The 15,838-nt window shown below is 42.9% G+C and overlaps 1 long non-coding RNA gene across 1 annotated transcript; it reads right to left on the reverse strand.

The window, feature by feature from the left end:
- Positions 1 to 1,777: 1,777 nt before the first annotated feature.
- LOC121108340 lies at positions 1,778 to 15,823 on the reverse strand. The gene is made up of 2 exons (XR_005842784.2): positions 15,687 to 15,823; positions 1,778 to 1,929 (listed from the first exon to the last, which is right to left on the reverse strand). It is a non-coding gene; the product is annotated as an uncharacterized LOC121108340 (long non-coding RNA).
- Between the last annotated feature and the right edge of the window lie 15 nt (positions 15,824 to 15,838).

Genomic DNA, 15,838 nt, shown 5'->3' on the forward strand with positions numbered 1-15,838 from the left:
CAATTTTGCAAATGGTTACTAGTCTGCACTAGAATAACCCCAGGACTGGGACAAAAACAGTCATTGATAAACACCCTCCCAGAGAGGCCATGTACATAACAATAGCTTATGTTCTGCATTTAATTATAATTTTGCAAGCATGCATGGGAAGTAAACACATCTGCTAAGCAATAACTGTATATGCAAGAACAATCAATACAGGAGTTCCATCAAAGAAAGAAAACCTGCTGAAAATTGTATTTGCTAACTTAGTTACTTCTTGTTTGTAGCTAATTAACATAACTTCTAGGGTGTGTTGGGACATCTTAAATCAGTGATTTCATTTTGTGCTTTTTAATTATAATTACTCAAATACCACATGAACTACCATCTATATCTTTTATTAGGTCAAATTTGCAAACTGGCCACAGTAAGAAGCAACAAGCACTAATGGAGTAACTCAGATTTAACTGCAGTGCCTCTAGCAATTAGACAATATAGCATCAATGCAATTACAGCAAAAAATGGTTCAGTCAGTACACCAAGTAGCCAAAATGCTTGCATGGCCCTTGCTAAAATATATGTAAGTAAATGTAATGTGCATGTATATATACATATACCTGTGTTTGAGTGTGTGTACATTTTTATGTGAGTTTTAACACAGAAATATGACTAAAATGTTAAAGACAGCCTAGAAGGATTTCCGTATATAAGTCTGTTCCACTGTCATTGTGCATGACCGAAAAGCAGTTATTTTTATCATGAAGTCACAAACCACACAATATTCCTTTGGTTTTCTGATCTACAAGTGTATGTTTGCACCTGGATTTGGATCCTGGTGACCTAAAAATTTCCATTAAATTCTCAGAACACATTATAGATGGTACTGAATGGCCCAGAAAGACTCCTCATTTGCAGTTATATGATCTGTGTTTAATTTGGGTTGTTAAGGCAATACTGGAGGCCTCTAGTCCAACTTATAACCCAAAGCAGGGTCAGCCATGAGACCGAATCAGGGTCCTCATGGATTTGTCCTTAAACCTTTAAGGATGGAGATGGCACAACTACTCTGAGCAGTCTGCTGTACTGCTTGTCTGTCCTCATAACAGTACAGTTTCTCCTTACATAAATCTGGACCTCTCCTTTCCAGATTGCTGTTTTCTACCCTCCCGCCATTCACTGCTGTCTCCTCAAACAAGTTTCAAGTTAACCAATAGGACTCTGACGTTAAAGCTCCATCAATTTGGAGAAAATACGGATGCCCATATGGTAAATTTAAGCCTTCTGAACAGGTAGTGATTTTCTTTGGTCCCTTTACAAGTTGTTGAGGACCATCAACAAAAAAAAAGCACTGTCAGGATACATTCACAAGCACAGGAAAGAATGGCATGTCAAGTTTCAGCTCTGAAGAAAGAGGAAACAGAAGGGTAGAGTACCACTCTAAGCAGAAAGGTAAGTCTCAGCAGCAGACAGCTAACAATGGAGAAACTCGACATAGCAGGCAGAGTAATTTTATTAAGCAGCAGAGGAAAAAGTTTTAATGGAGAGAGTATCATCTCAGGTCACTAATGAGGAAGAGCTGGCACCCAGACTGCTGTAAATCTGTTGAGTTCCGTTTCATTCAGTGGAGATATATGACTCTAACACCGCCTCAGGATCAAGCCTGAAGTATCTTATTCCCTAAGGAGTTATTGTTTGTCTCATTCTATGTATCATCTTCCATGCGTTACACCAGCAGGGAGTTGCTTGTTATGTCTGTGCAGTACCACACTGCATGACAATTCATTCCTCACTGACATGTCAGAAATTTTTTTAATGAGGTGCTTCTGCTGCTCCAAAATAGGGTGAATGTTGAATATTAAGTTTCGCTGTTTACATTCAGCATTCATTTGGATCAAGTGGCAAATGATGGTTCTTCATGGCATAGTTTAAACTTCTTTCACCACATTCCTGTTGTTTAAACAAATAATAATTACTCATTTTTCCTTCACTGTCACAAGGCAAAGGAGGAAAAGTCATTGCAAGGACAGAGAGTTCTGACAGAAAGTTTGCAGGATGCTAGAAGGATTCTAGGCACTTTACTTGCACAACTGTTTGGTGAGACTGAATGAGGGCTATGTAAAATAGAAGGAAAGAATAGAAGGATCTTGTTCAGGTTGAAAATAAAAGCTACTCCTGAGACAAGGTTGTGCATATTTTTCATTCTAAGTGAAGCTGAAACTGCAATCTGATGAAATTCTGGTATCAATAATAGAATCACAGAGGCATCTGAGTTGGTAGGGACCTTTAAAAGTCATCTAGTCCAGATCCCCTGCAATGACCAAGGATACCTACAGGTATCTCTCAACATCTCGATCAGGTGCTCAGAGCCCCCTCCAGCCTGACCTTGAGTGTCTCCTGGGACAGGGCATCCACCACTTCTCTGGGCAACCTGTGCCAGTGCCTCACCACCCTGACTGTAAATAATTTCTTTATTTAGTCTAAATCTCCCCTTCTTTAGTTTGAAACCATTTCACCTTCCCCTATCACCACAGATCCTGTTCAACTGTCTGTCCCCATCCTTCTTACAGTCCCTCTGTAGATAATGAAAGGCCGCTCTCAGGTCATCTTGCAGCCTTCTCCAGGCTGAACAGCCCCAGCTCTCTCAGCCTGTCCTTGTAGTAGAGGTGTTTCACCCCTTGGATCATTCTCATGACCCTCCTCTGGATATGCTCCAACAGGTCTGTGTCTCTCCTGTACACATCTGGACACAGCTCTCCAGGTGAGGCCTCACCAGCACAGAGCAGAGGGGCAGGATCACCTCACTGACCTGCTGGGCACATTGCTTTTGATGCAGCCCAGGATATGGTTGGCTTTCTGGGCTGTGAGGGCACATTGCTGGCTCATGACCAGTTGTCATCCACCAGTACCCCAAATCCTTTCCATCAGGGCTGTGCTCCATCCTTTTGTCCCCCAGCTTGTAGTGATAGTGGAGTTTGCCACAACCCAGCTGCAAGACACTGTGGATTTGTTGAATCTCATGATGTTCACTTGTGCCCACTGCTTGAGCAGGTCTGGGTCTCTCTGCATGGCATCCCATTCCCCAAGCATGTCAGATTTATGTAATATGCGAACTTGCTAAGGGTGCACTCAATCCCACAGTTGTTGGGTTAAAAGTCATTCTATGACATTGCTCTAGATCTTTAATTATGTCCCCTGTCAAGGCAGGCACTTACGTAAATGCTAAACTCTGACTTCAACAGGATCATTCACATGCTTCCAAGTTAAGACATACACTTGATAGAGTGTCTTGCTAAATCATGGCTGAGTTGGATTAATTTCAGAGCCAAACTAAGTAAGGATTGTCACAGATTAAAAGAAGTTAGGTTGGCTCCTAAAATGATATGCAGTATCACATGCTAGGGAAGATAGAATACAAAGGTTAGAAAGAATTATGATACAACATGATTCACATTATACTGATTTTTAATGAGTCTGTGAGGTAGATCTTCTGATGATGTAAATCAGAATAACAGCCTCACAGCTGACAAAATTATGTTAGTATGTGTTTGCTGAGATTTACTGGCAGAATAATAGGATGGTAAAGTAAAGAACTCAGAAGTCCAGTTTCCCAGGGCTGTACACCAAGTCTTAGCTGTGCCACCTCATGCCTAAGTGGTGCAACTGCAATACAGGCTTCTATCCCACAATACCTATTCACACTTTCTTTGCATAGTTAATGAAGAATCTGAGCTACATTTACTTTTACACAAGCGCTCCTAGTGTAGCTTTTCCTCACTCTTTAGTTAAATACCCTATCCATCTGCAGGACACCAAATCAGATCCAGATTTCCCAGTGATGTCTCAGTTAAAAAATATATACACATAGTAAAGTTTATGACTCCAACATTAAAAAAATACAAACAAAATATACAGAAAAAAAAAACCAAACAGGTACTTGAGATATACTTGAAACTTACCTGTTGAGAGATACAAAAAATATGTTTAACACAAGAATAAAAAGGAAAAGGCAAAGTTCATGCTGAAGCTATATGGAGTCATAGCAGCAATACAGAAAACAAGCTTTAACTATCCTGCTCATTTCTCAGCTGTTGTGCACAGGAGTCACCAGTGACAGTAAGGGATATAAAGGCAGAAAAAGATAAAAATACATTTTTAGTATAGCTGATGCTATGTGAATGCGTTTACATTCATGAAACAATTGTGATAATAAGAGCTTAACAAAATCTTCCCAAAACACCGTACATCAACAGGAATAACAAACCTGCACAGAGTTGCTAAGATTTCAATTTAATAGCTATCATCAACAGGATAGGCTCTGAAAAAGCACTTAAGCTCCTGGCGGCTGTTATTGATGTGATGTTGATATCCATTCTCACCACTAGTAATTAACAAGAGGAGCTGCCCAAGAGAAGTAGCTGCCCAAGAGACTCTGGAGCTCTTAAGCCACATTAAAGAGAGGACAGTCTTTTAACTTCCCTCCACAGTCCTTCTATTATTTTACGTTATTTATCTTCTTTCCCTCTGCGCACATGGACATAGAGTTTTAACACAGGTTTGACACCAAACACAAAGCTAAACTGTAGGCAATGACTACTTTGGGGAAGGTATAAACACACTGAGTTAACCACTAAATAAGAAAACAACATGTTGCTCATTTCCAACAAGGGTGAAAGCAGACCTATTTTCTCCTTACAAACCTTGTCAGAATTGTTGTGCAATAAACATGCAATCTATTTTGTGGATTCATACCAGGCCTGAAGCAGTTTATTTCTGCAGCAACAGGAGAGAATGCAAAGCAATAGAGGTTTAGCCCTCTGTCAATATGAACTTTGACTTACAATACATTAGTAGGTCATGTATACATTTACAGCAGATATGAACTGCTCTGTGAAAGTGCCTGATATGGCAGAGAAGCACAGGCATAGAAGGGAACTTTGTTCCAACAGACGTATCTGTGGGTTCCTGCTAACTGAGAATCTGAAGCTGTATGGCTTCAGCATACCTTTATCCAGATCATCCATCTCTCTCTTATGACACTGCTGTATCTTTGACAAGCCGTTAGGCATAAGAAGGTCTGTTCCTAGACAATTTGTTATCTGAAACATAGCAATGGTTCATGTGTCAAAAGTGCTTTTTTTGCTCCTCCTGTTGCTGACTGGCTTATTAAGATTTAACAATAATTCAGACTATTATCTTCTTAGAATGGGGGTATCCAAAGAAGCAGAGGTTCTATAGCATCAGAATTTATTGATGGAGCAATGTTGGTTGTTCTTCACTGAGCTGTGCTTTATTCCACTGCCTTTGTGGTTATCCTAGCTATTATTCATCTGGTAGATAATACATATCTCTACAATTCTACAAGTATCTGAAAGGAGGTTGTAAAGAGAAAATTGTCTTTTCTCAAGTGACAAGTGATAGGACATGAAGAAGCAGTCTCAAGTTGCTCCAGAGGAGGTTTAGATTTGATGCTAGGACAAGTTTCATCATAGAGACTCATGAAGTATTGCAATGAGCTGCCTAGCAAGTGGAGTTTCCATCTCTGGAGGTATTTAATAGGTAAATGGACATGGCACGAAAGGATATGGTTTAGAGTTGAGACTTGATAGGTCAGGTTAAAAATTTGACCTGGAGATCTTGAAGGTCTTTTCCAACTTACTGGACTCAAGAACTCTATGATCTGCTCTAGAGACCACTCCCCCCAGTGCTTGTGTGGCAATTAGGTAAACCGATATTCCAGGCTGACAGTACAGTCCTCTTCCTATCTGACAGTAATTCCTGGCATTACCAAAATCTTATCTCTAAACTGTATTTGTTAAATAGCTTGCTACATTAGTGAATTTAAACACAAAACACATGATCCCCTGGCATGGTAGTCCACCAGACTTGAGATCTGCAAAAAAAAGTCTGTTTTCTAAAAGTAGAAGAAACATAACTAAAATGCCTTTTTAGGAAGGCATTTTCTGGGTTATTAGTTCAACACTTATGTTATTTAAAATATTTTACTTTTTAAAATTGAATTTTGGGGGACTAGCAAAACTTGTCATAGCACTTACTGACCAAAAGCTACAGGATACTTTTATATTTTTGTTGATACTCATGCAAAATTAAAGTGCTCCAGGCCTAACTCTTAGCTGAGATTCTTCTTCTGCTCTGAAAAGGATGTGTTGTTTCAAAATGGCACCAAGAAAAGAGAGCTATCAGACTTTCAAATTATTCTTTCATCACAAGGTTACAGTACTAACTTCCTTTCTCCTGCTTGTGCCAAGCAAGCTGTTTGTCCTCTTTCTTCCCTCACCTAACTCCCAACATGCAACTTTATGTGCTGATCTTCTTAATCAGAACTCTTCTAGATAGCCTGTTCTCTACTGGGCTTTGCCCTAAATAATAGAATCACAGAATGGCCTGGGTTGAAAAGGACCACAATGATCATCGAGTTTCAACCCTCCTGCTATGTGTAGGGTCACCAACCACCAGACCAGGCTGCCCAGAGCCACATCTAGCCTGGCCTTGAATGCCTCAAGGGATGGGGCAGCCACAACCTCCTTGGGCAACCCATTCCAGTGCTTTAACACCCTCTGAGTGAAAAACTTCCTCCTAATATCTAACCTAAACCTCCCCATCTTAGTTTAAAACCATTCCCCCTTGTCCTATCACTATCCACCCTCATAAACAATCATACCTTCTCCTTTTTATACACTCCCTTCAAATATTGGAAGGCCACAATTAGGCCTCTCCAGAGCCTTCTCTTTTCTAAGCTAAACAATCCCAGTTCCTTCAACCTTTCCTCACAGGAGAGGTGCTTCAACCCTCTGATCATCTTAGTGGCCCTCCTCTGGACCCATTACAAGAACTCTGTGTCTTTCTTGTACTAGAGGCCCCAGGCCTGGACACAGTACTCCAGAAGGGGCCTCACAAGAGCTGAGTAGAGGGGCACAATCACCTCCCTCTCCCTGCTGGGCACCCCTCTTTTAATGCAGCCCAGAACACAGTTGGTGGATCCTTCACATCCATACCTCTCCAATTTAGAGAGAAGGATGTGATGAGGGACCATGTCAAAGGCCTTGCAGAAGTCCAAGTAGATGACATCCATTGCCCTTCCCCCATCCACCGAAGCTGTCACTCCATCATAAAAGGCCACCAAATTGGTCGGGCAAGATCTGCCCTTGGGGAAGCCATGCTGGCTGTCTCAGATCTGGGAGATGGGGTAGCACAAAGGAGATATTTTTTGCTTGACTTCACAGCAACAAATTGCAAACCTGACATGCAAAGGTGCAAGGAGAAGAGGTAATGTCATGTATTGTGGAACAAAGCCTGCGGAAGTGCTGTACAGCTACTAGGAGTCAAGCGAAGGACTCTGCAATGTGGACAATCAGCAAGTCAGAATTTGAGGGCAATTTAAAGGTCAGACCTTAAGTACAATACAAACACACTAAGATCAGTGAGAGGGACTTGCGGTCATTGCAGGACTGGCTGTCACACATAGAAGACTTTGACATCTAAGAGCATAAGTGTGGCAGTGTTCAGATACTGAAGGTTGAAAAGAAGATGTGCCTGTCTGGAGAGAGTCTGCTCCTGCCAGTCAGAAAACTAAATCGGCAGGTCCCAGGCACAAACAGATCCCACCCACTCACCCATGCACATAGAGACATGGTGCTCTACCTTTCACTAGCAAAGAGTTGCCACTTGTCTGAGAGAGCAGCAACAACCCAAGGAATAGCAGCTGGAAAGGTGTAATGATGAAATGCTGATGCACCTGCTGAGTGACAAGAGGCAAAAGTTGAACATTTCAGTCTTTGGGAATGAAATGACTGTCTCACTACCTTAACTCAGTGTCCAAAGTGCAGCACGTTGGGAAGCTGCAGTTCCCAGCGAAGGGGCTGCCCAACAAGCCATCCAAAGGGCAGCAGGAGCTGCAAGCAATGGAGCTGCAGCTTAGCAAGAGACTAGGCCATCTTTAGATGTTGTTGGAAGCTACAACATCCAGCTGTATCTATAAAAATAGGGGGCAAATTCTACAGTGATATAAATCTGCACAGCATTCAAAGGATTCTTGGAGTTTTAAATAAAAAGAGGCGTAATCTCTGCTTTGGCTAACAGCTATTAATGTCTTCAGGGCATTAATGATAATTTTGTCCTCCTTTTGTGTAACTAACTGTAACAGTACTTTGACCTGCAGGTGGCCCTTAAGGTACTTAGGGAAACTAGTTAAACTGTAATAACAAACAGCTCTCACACTACACTGCATAACCCAAGACATGCAGAGTACATTAAATGAAAAATTCTGGATTTACCACTTTCTTCCCTCTATTTCTTGCCTCTATTTATAAGGCATACACCAGCTTTTCAGCTTTTAGTTTATCCTTCACTTTACATGTGATAATTGCCATAGCTTAAACAACTTCAGTCACGCTTTATGCCCTTGGGAAAACTGAGTTCCTTTACAAAATGTTGCAAAAAAAAAAAAAAAAAAAAAAGCCAGACTCTCCCTTACATGTTGTTTACAATACAACAGGCCAATAGTTAATGATCTCCTGAAATATAGGTGTATGTATATATGACTTTCATACCTTTTTTTTTTCCTTAACCTTCATCCGTGGCAGATCAGTGATCTGCTTAAAACATTTCTACCAGCGTAGGAAACAGAAATATGGAGCGGAGAATGAATTCCAGAACTGGGGCTATGGAGGGGAGGAATCTGTAGTTAAATATTTCTGACTTTGCTGAGCTGGTTATCATCTGAGACAAAATTACCATGATGCATTCCTTACAGAACTTTTATTCTGCACTGCCTTCTACTTTTCCTAACAATTATCACATACATAAAGGTGTAACAAAAGTGTTTGATGTGCTCTGAAACTGGAATGGAAGCATATTATGCCATGCTCACCCAGGTGTGAATAACATTATAAGGTGCAAGCAAAAGGGACAGCAAGCCAGCTGATCTTTCTTATTAGGCACCAGGAAGCAGTATGTTGTTCCCAAGTGCCAGCTATGGAGCAGCTATTAGTCTGTCAACAGCTGAAGTAACAAAGTGGTAGAAGAAAAAAGAAATTAGAAGCATGTTAAGTTATTGGAATTTGACCCTTGCTTAGCAAGTCTGTTTTTATAGAAGTTCAATATTTTTATAATATCTATATAGGTCCAATAAAGTTGTTAAGAGAGGTGTAGCACATTAGGCTATATTGCACCAATCCATTTTGGCTCACTTCTTAGCTACTATTGGTATTTTTCAGCCTTTGACAGCTGAGGGCATATCTGACCTCAGCTCTCCAAAAAGCTTTGTCCGTGTGTGGGCTGGACTTAATCAGAAGAAGAGAATACACATTGTCATAGATGAAGCTTGCAATATTACAGAAGTCAAACTGCTTACACAGCAGTCTTGATCTGAGATACGTTATATGCATCTTTCATTACCACACTCTTCCAAAATGAATGAGTAGTCCAACTTGTAGAATTGAACTTCAGCTTTAATTGCACTATATCTTTTGCCTTACTAGAGACAAACATTGCCTGTATTTCATCCCTGAATTATTTCAGGCTTCTTTTCATCTGTTGTTAATTCGGAGGCTTTGCTACAATAGTCACTTCCATTCTCATTCTCTTTCATCACCTGTCACATCCACTCTCTCCCAGTGTCAGTCTTTACCCTATCTCCCAAGTGCAGGAAAAAGAAAACCAGCTTCCAAAACAGGGAAGAACACATTCTGAATGACCTACATATTTCCACCTTATCTTGCAATATCAGTTTCTACAGTGACTGTAATGAATACATGCACAAATCAAGCAACCTCAATTTTTTAACCTTGCTTTTCTACTTTCTTGAGGTGATGAATTTTAATGTCTATTGCTCCAGGATGTCCTTAACAATGCTAGGTCACAGTATGGGATCAGGAGAGATGAACATCAGTTTACAGTGCATCCTATGCACTGCTCTTAACCAATCTTTGCATGAAGCAACATCTATAGAGTGAAAATTAAAACAGACAAGACTGGGACTGCTAATTTTACTGATTTGACTTGCTTCGGTGGAAGGGGGAAGGGTGGTGGATGTCATCTACCTGGATTTCTGCAAAGCCTTTGACATGGTCCCTCACCACATCCTTCTCTCTAAATTGGAGAGGTATGGGTGTAAAGGATGGACAGTTCGATGGATTAGGAATTGGTTGGCTGGATGCAGCCAAAGGGTTGTTATCAATGGTTCTGAGGCAGGGCGAAGGCCAGTCACAAGCGGTGTTCCTCAGACATTGGTCTTGGGACCGGTGCTCTTCAACATCTTCAACAATGACACAGACGATGGCATCAAGTGCACCCTCAGCAAGTCTGCGGATGACACCAAGCTGAGCAGTGCAGTGGATACACAGGAGGGAAGGGAAGACATCCAGAGGGTCCTGGACATCCTGGAGAAGTGGGCCCATTGGAACCTAATGAGATTCAACAAGGCCAAGTGCCGGGTGCTGCAGTTGGGTCAGGGCAATCCCAGGTATTTATACAAACTGGGGGAAGATATCCTTGAGAGAGGCCCTGGGGAGAAGGACCTGGGGGTCCTGGTGGACGAGAAGCTGGACATGAGCCGGCAGTGTGCACTTGCAGCCCAGAAGGCCATCTGTGTTCTGGGCTGCATTAACAAAGGGGTGGACAGCAGGGAGAGGGAGGTGATTGTGCCTGTCTACTCAGCTCTTGTGAGGCCCCTTCTGGAGTACTGTGTCCAGGCCTGGGGCCCCCAGTACAAGAAAGACACAGAGCTCTTGTAATGAGTCCAGAGGAGGGCCACTAAGATGATCAGAGCACTGGAGCACCACTCCTGTGAGGGAAGATTGAAGGAATGGGGATTGTTCAGCTTAGAAAAGAGAAGGCTCCGGGGAGACCTCATTGTGGCCTTCCAGTATTTGAAGGGAGTGTATAAAAAGGAGAAGGTACAATTGTTTATGAGGGTGGATAGTGATAGGACAAGGGGGAATGCTTTTAAACTAAGATGGGGAGGTTTAGGTTAGATATTAGGAGGAAATTTTTCACTCAGAGAATGGTGACACACTGGAACAGGTTGCCCAAGGAGGTTGTGGCTGCCCCATCCCTGGAGGCATTCAAGGCCAGGCTGGATGTGGCTCTGGGCAGCCTGGTCTAGTGGTTGGCGACCCTGCACATAGCAGGGGGGTTGAAACTTGATGATCATTGTGGTCCTTTTCAACCCAGGCCATTCCATGATTCTATGATGATTTAACAGTCTAGGAGTTCTTATGAGGATGGCACTGTAAATCAATTTAGCAGCTACTCAGCTGATATAAAGCAGCATTTTTCTCTAATGTAACCCACTGACCAGGTGAGAATGTGAATCTTTCCCAGTCTTGCACTGAGAAGGCAGGCTGTGCAGTGCAGGCTGTAGAGAAAATTTCCCACTTATTCCCTCACAGTAGCCATTATATCATCAAAGTTTTAACTGCCAGCTGTGTACATCTTCTAGCATCTGCCTTTCTTTTCAGAAGCAAATTTCTTACTTGACGGATTCTCAACAGTAATTGTTGTACTGTTTAACTCAGTACTCCTAGAAATACTGTGTTTTTCAGACGTCTTTTAGAAATAGTACCCAACAAACAACTTCTCCAGAATATCACAGTATCTATTTCATAAACAGTGGGAGCATTTCTTACATTAAGGGTGTAGATCTGCAAATGCTCCTCATCCTGTTCAAGACATAGAGTACATGAAGTTATAGTAGAATATTATGAAATAGTTGGTTAAGTTAATGTGCTTGCAATAGACTTCTCCCATAAATGTTGGCTCTGGTGCAAACATCTCTATTACTCAGATGTCTCCAAGTTCAGCTGATATCTCCATCAGCATGAAAGAACATGAAAGTTGTCTCATGTTGGGGAAGACGAAGGTATCCAGCATAAGGAAGTACTTTGAATAATTCACCACTTACTATTTATTCCCTAGGGGAATTTATTGTATTATAGAATCCTAGAATGGCTTAGGTTGGAAGGGATCTGAAAGCTCACCCAGTTCCGATCCCCCTGCCATGGGCAGGACTGCTCCCCACCAGTTCAGGCTTCTCAGAGTCCCATCCAACCTGGCCTTGAGCGCCTCCAGGGATGGGGCATCACAGCTTCTCTGGGCAGCTGTGCCGTGGCCTCACCACCCTCTGAGTAAAGAGTTTCCTCCTAATATCTAAATCTCCCTTCTTTTGTTTAAAACTATTGCCCATTGTTCTACCACTAACATTCTACATGAAAAGTTGGTTACTATCTTATTTATAGGCTTCTTTAAACACTGAAAAGCAACAGTGATGTCTCCCTGGAACCTTCTCTTCCAGGCTGAACAAGCCCAGCTCCCTCAGCCTTTCTTTATGAGAGAGGTGCTTCAGCCCTCTGATCACCCTTGTGGCCATCCTCTGGACCCTCTCCATCAGCTACACATCTTTCCTGTGCTAGGGGGCCCAGGCCTAGACACGGTACTGCAAATGGGCCCCACAAGGGCAGAGCACAAGGAGACAATCCCTTCCCTCTTGTAGGAATGGAATGTTGTTTCTGCATTAGAACTAACAATATAACTATTTTACTAATAGTTCTTTTCAAGGGGAGTCTTTTTACTTCGTCAGGAGTCTCTACTAGTCTTCCCATGCTCAGGTGAAGTGATTTATAGTCACAGAGATTAGGTAGATGAAGTAATTTATAGGGACAAAGACTGCAGCTCTTGTCTGTCCAGCTGTCTGGAATACCTCCAAGCCTTGAGTTAAAGGCAAGTTAGACATCCCACTCCCAAACAGTGTGATAATGCCTTTACAAGGATATCAGTAGGCTTGTTATATTGGAAGACTACTAATGCTTGGTGCTGGACAGACAGGACCTGAGTGATAGAGAATTTAAGGAGGAGAAGTTAAATATTTATGTTTAGCCAGTATGAATATATATGTAATGTTTTGTCACATGCTCATATGCACTGCAAGAATATCCTGCATGAGACTGATCAAACCAGAGAACAAATCATGACATGACTACGGAAGTGCCTGAAGAGGCATCGGGAAAGCCTGGCACCCCCAACCCCAACATCCTCCCTTCCCCTTTCCCCCTCTTTCCCTTTCCTAAAGGAAAGAACTGTCCTTTGGACAGAAAGGAAGAGCCCTTGGAGAGAATCACCATGATAGAAAGGGTACTGTTGGTGATCTGTTAGTGATCTGGATGAGGAGATTGAGTGCACCCTCATTAAGTTTGCAGATGACACCAAGTTGAGAGGAAATGTTTATCTGCCTGAGGGTAGGAAAGCTCAGAGGGATCTGGACAGGCTGGATTGATGAGCTGAGGCCAATGGTGTGAGTTTTAAGAAGATCAAGTGTCAGGTCCTGCACTTTGGTCACACCAACCCCATACATTGCTACAGGCCCAGTGCAGAGTGGCTGGCAAGCTGTGGGAAGAAAAGGATTTGGGGGTGTTAATTCACAGCTGGCTGAACGTGAGCCATCAGTGTGCCCAGGTGGGCAAGAAAGCCAAGGGCATCCTGACTTAGAAACAGTGTAGTCTGCAGGACTAGAGAGGTTATCATCCCTCTGTACTCAGCACTGGTGAGGCCGTACCTCGAGTGCTGTGTTCAGTTTTGGGCCCCTTACTACAAAAAAGGCATCAAGGCTCTGAAGCGTATCCAGAGAAGGGCAACAAAGCTGTGAAGTGTCTGGAATAGAAGTATTATGAGGAGCAGCTTAGGGAGCTGGAATTCTTCAGTCTGGAGAAGAGAAGGCTCAGGGGAGACCTTATCACTCTCTACAACTACTTGAAAGGAGGTTATAGTGAGGTGGGAGTCAGCCTCTTCTCCCAGGTAACAGTGATAGGACAAGAGGTAATGGCCTTAATTTGCACCAGGGAAGGTGCAAATTGGTTTGGATATCTGGATATCAGAACAAATTTCTTCTCAGAAGGAGTGGTGAGGTGTTGGAACAGGTTGCCCCGTGAGGTGGTTGAATCACCAACCCTGGAGATGTTCAAGAACTGTTTAGACATGACACCAAGTGACATGGTTTAGTGGGCATGATAGGAATGAGTTGATGACTGGACTAAATAATGAATGAATGGAGAGCTTGTAGATGCGAATTAAGGAGCAGGGTAACATAGGTGACACTGAGATCAGGAGCTCGGGTGGGTCTAGTGTTTGAACACATAGGGGTTGAATAAGCTAGCTTTAGAAACCAGGGAAGGAGGAGGACATCTCGACATTTCTTGGTCAGCTGTGCAAACACATAGAAAGGAACAATATGGAATGAATGGCTTTGACCGGCTTGAATGCACTGTAAAAAGGTCAGACCAAGGAAGACGTCGAGCCTTCGCGAGGAAGACTTCTGACTTTATCCCCACGACCACCAGAGGGAGACCCCTACTACAGACAGCGCATGCGCCAGGGGAGGGTTCGTATGTAAATGAATTCCTGGAAGGATAATGAATATGTAGATGGCTTCCAGGAAGTCTGCTGAATATGTATGGCCTTGGCTTACAAATCTGTAGCGCTTTTGTTTGCTGGTGTGCAAGTTAGGAGGAGCTATCCCCCTTGCACCCGGCATCTGCACAGTGTTGATTAAACATACCTGATTTTATAAGTACTTTGTGGTTATAGAGTTTAATTCCGCACGTCAATACTGTTGTGAATGTTTACTACTAATGCTTACTACAGGCCACCTGATCAGTAGGAGGAAGTTGATGAGGCCTTTTACAGGCAGCTGGAGGTAATTTGAACAGACACTGGTTCTTACAGGGAACTTCAATCATCCTAATATTTGTTGGATAAGAAACACTGCCAGGCACATATGGTCCAGGAGGTTACTGTAAATGCACCGAAGATAACTTCTTCATGCAGGTGGTGGAGGAGCCAACGAGGTGAGGTGCACTGCTGGACCTTGTTGATACAAATAAGGAATGTCTGGTTGGGGACATGAAGTTTAGGGGCAGCTTGGGATGCAGAGATCATGAGATTGTGGCATTCAGGAGCCTGTGTGGAAGAAGCAAAGCAATACGTAGGATTGCAACGCTACACTTCAGGAAAGCCAACTTTGACCTTTTGAAAGACCTACTTGGAGCTACCCCACAAGCTAGAGTGCTGGAAAGTAAAGGGGCCAAGCTGGTCAATACTTAAATGCCATTTATTCCAAGTCCAAGATTGGTGTATATCTAAGAGTAAAAAGTCAGGGAAGGAGGCAGGAGATATGCATGGATGAGCAAGGAGCTCATGGATAAACTCAAAGGGAAGGTCAAGGATAACAAGAAAGGCATCTTTAAGCAAGTCAACAGCAAAAGGAAGACCAGGGGAAATGGAGATCTGCTGCTCAATGAGATGGATGTGCTGGTAGCAGGGAGCTCTGAGGAGGTGGAGTTACTGAATGCTTTCTTTGCTTCAGCCTCCACTACTGAGACTGCTCCTTGGGAATCCCAGACCATGGAGGTAAGAGAAAGAGTCTGAAGGAAGGATGACTTGCCCTTGGTTTAGGAGGATCTGATCAGAGAGCATCTAGCCAAAATCAGCTCATACAAATCCATGGGCCCTGGATTGGATGTACCCGTGTGTGCTGAGGGAGCTGGCAGGAGTGACTGGTGAACTGCTCTTTATCATCTTTGAAAGGTCTTGGAGAGTGGAAGAGGTGCCTTAAGACTGGAGGATAGCCAGTGTTTTTAAGGAGGTCTAGAAGGAGGATTTGGACAACTACAGGGCAGTCAGCCTCACCTCCATACCTGGAAAGGGGCTGGAGTAACTTGTTCTGGATGTCATCTCCAAGCAAGTGGAAGAAACGAAGGTTATCAGGAGTAGTCAACATGGATTCACCTAGGCGAAATCACAACCAACCAACCTGGTAACCTTCTGTGATGTCATCATTGGCTTGGTT

This window comes from Gallus gallus, chromosome Z (assembly GCF_016699485.2).
Source record: "Gallus gallus isolate bGalGal1 chromosome Z, bGalGal1.mat.broiler.GRCg7b, whole genome shotgun sequence".
Lineage (NCBI taxonomy): Eukaryota > Metazoa > Chordata > Aves > Galliformes > Phasianidae > Gallus > Gallus gallus.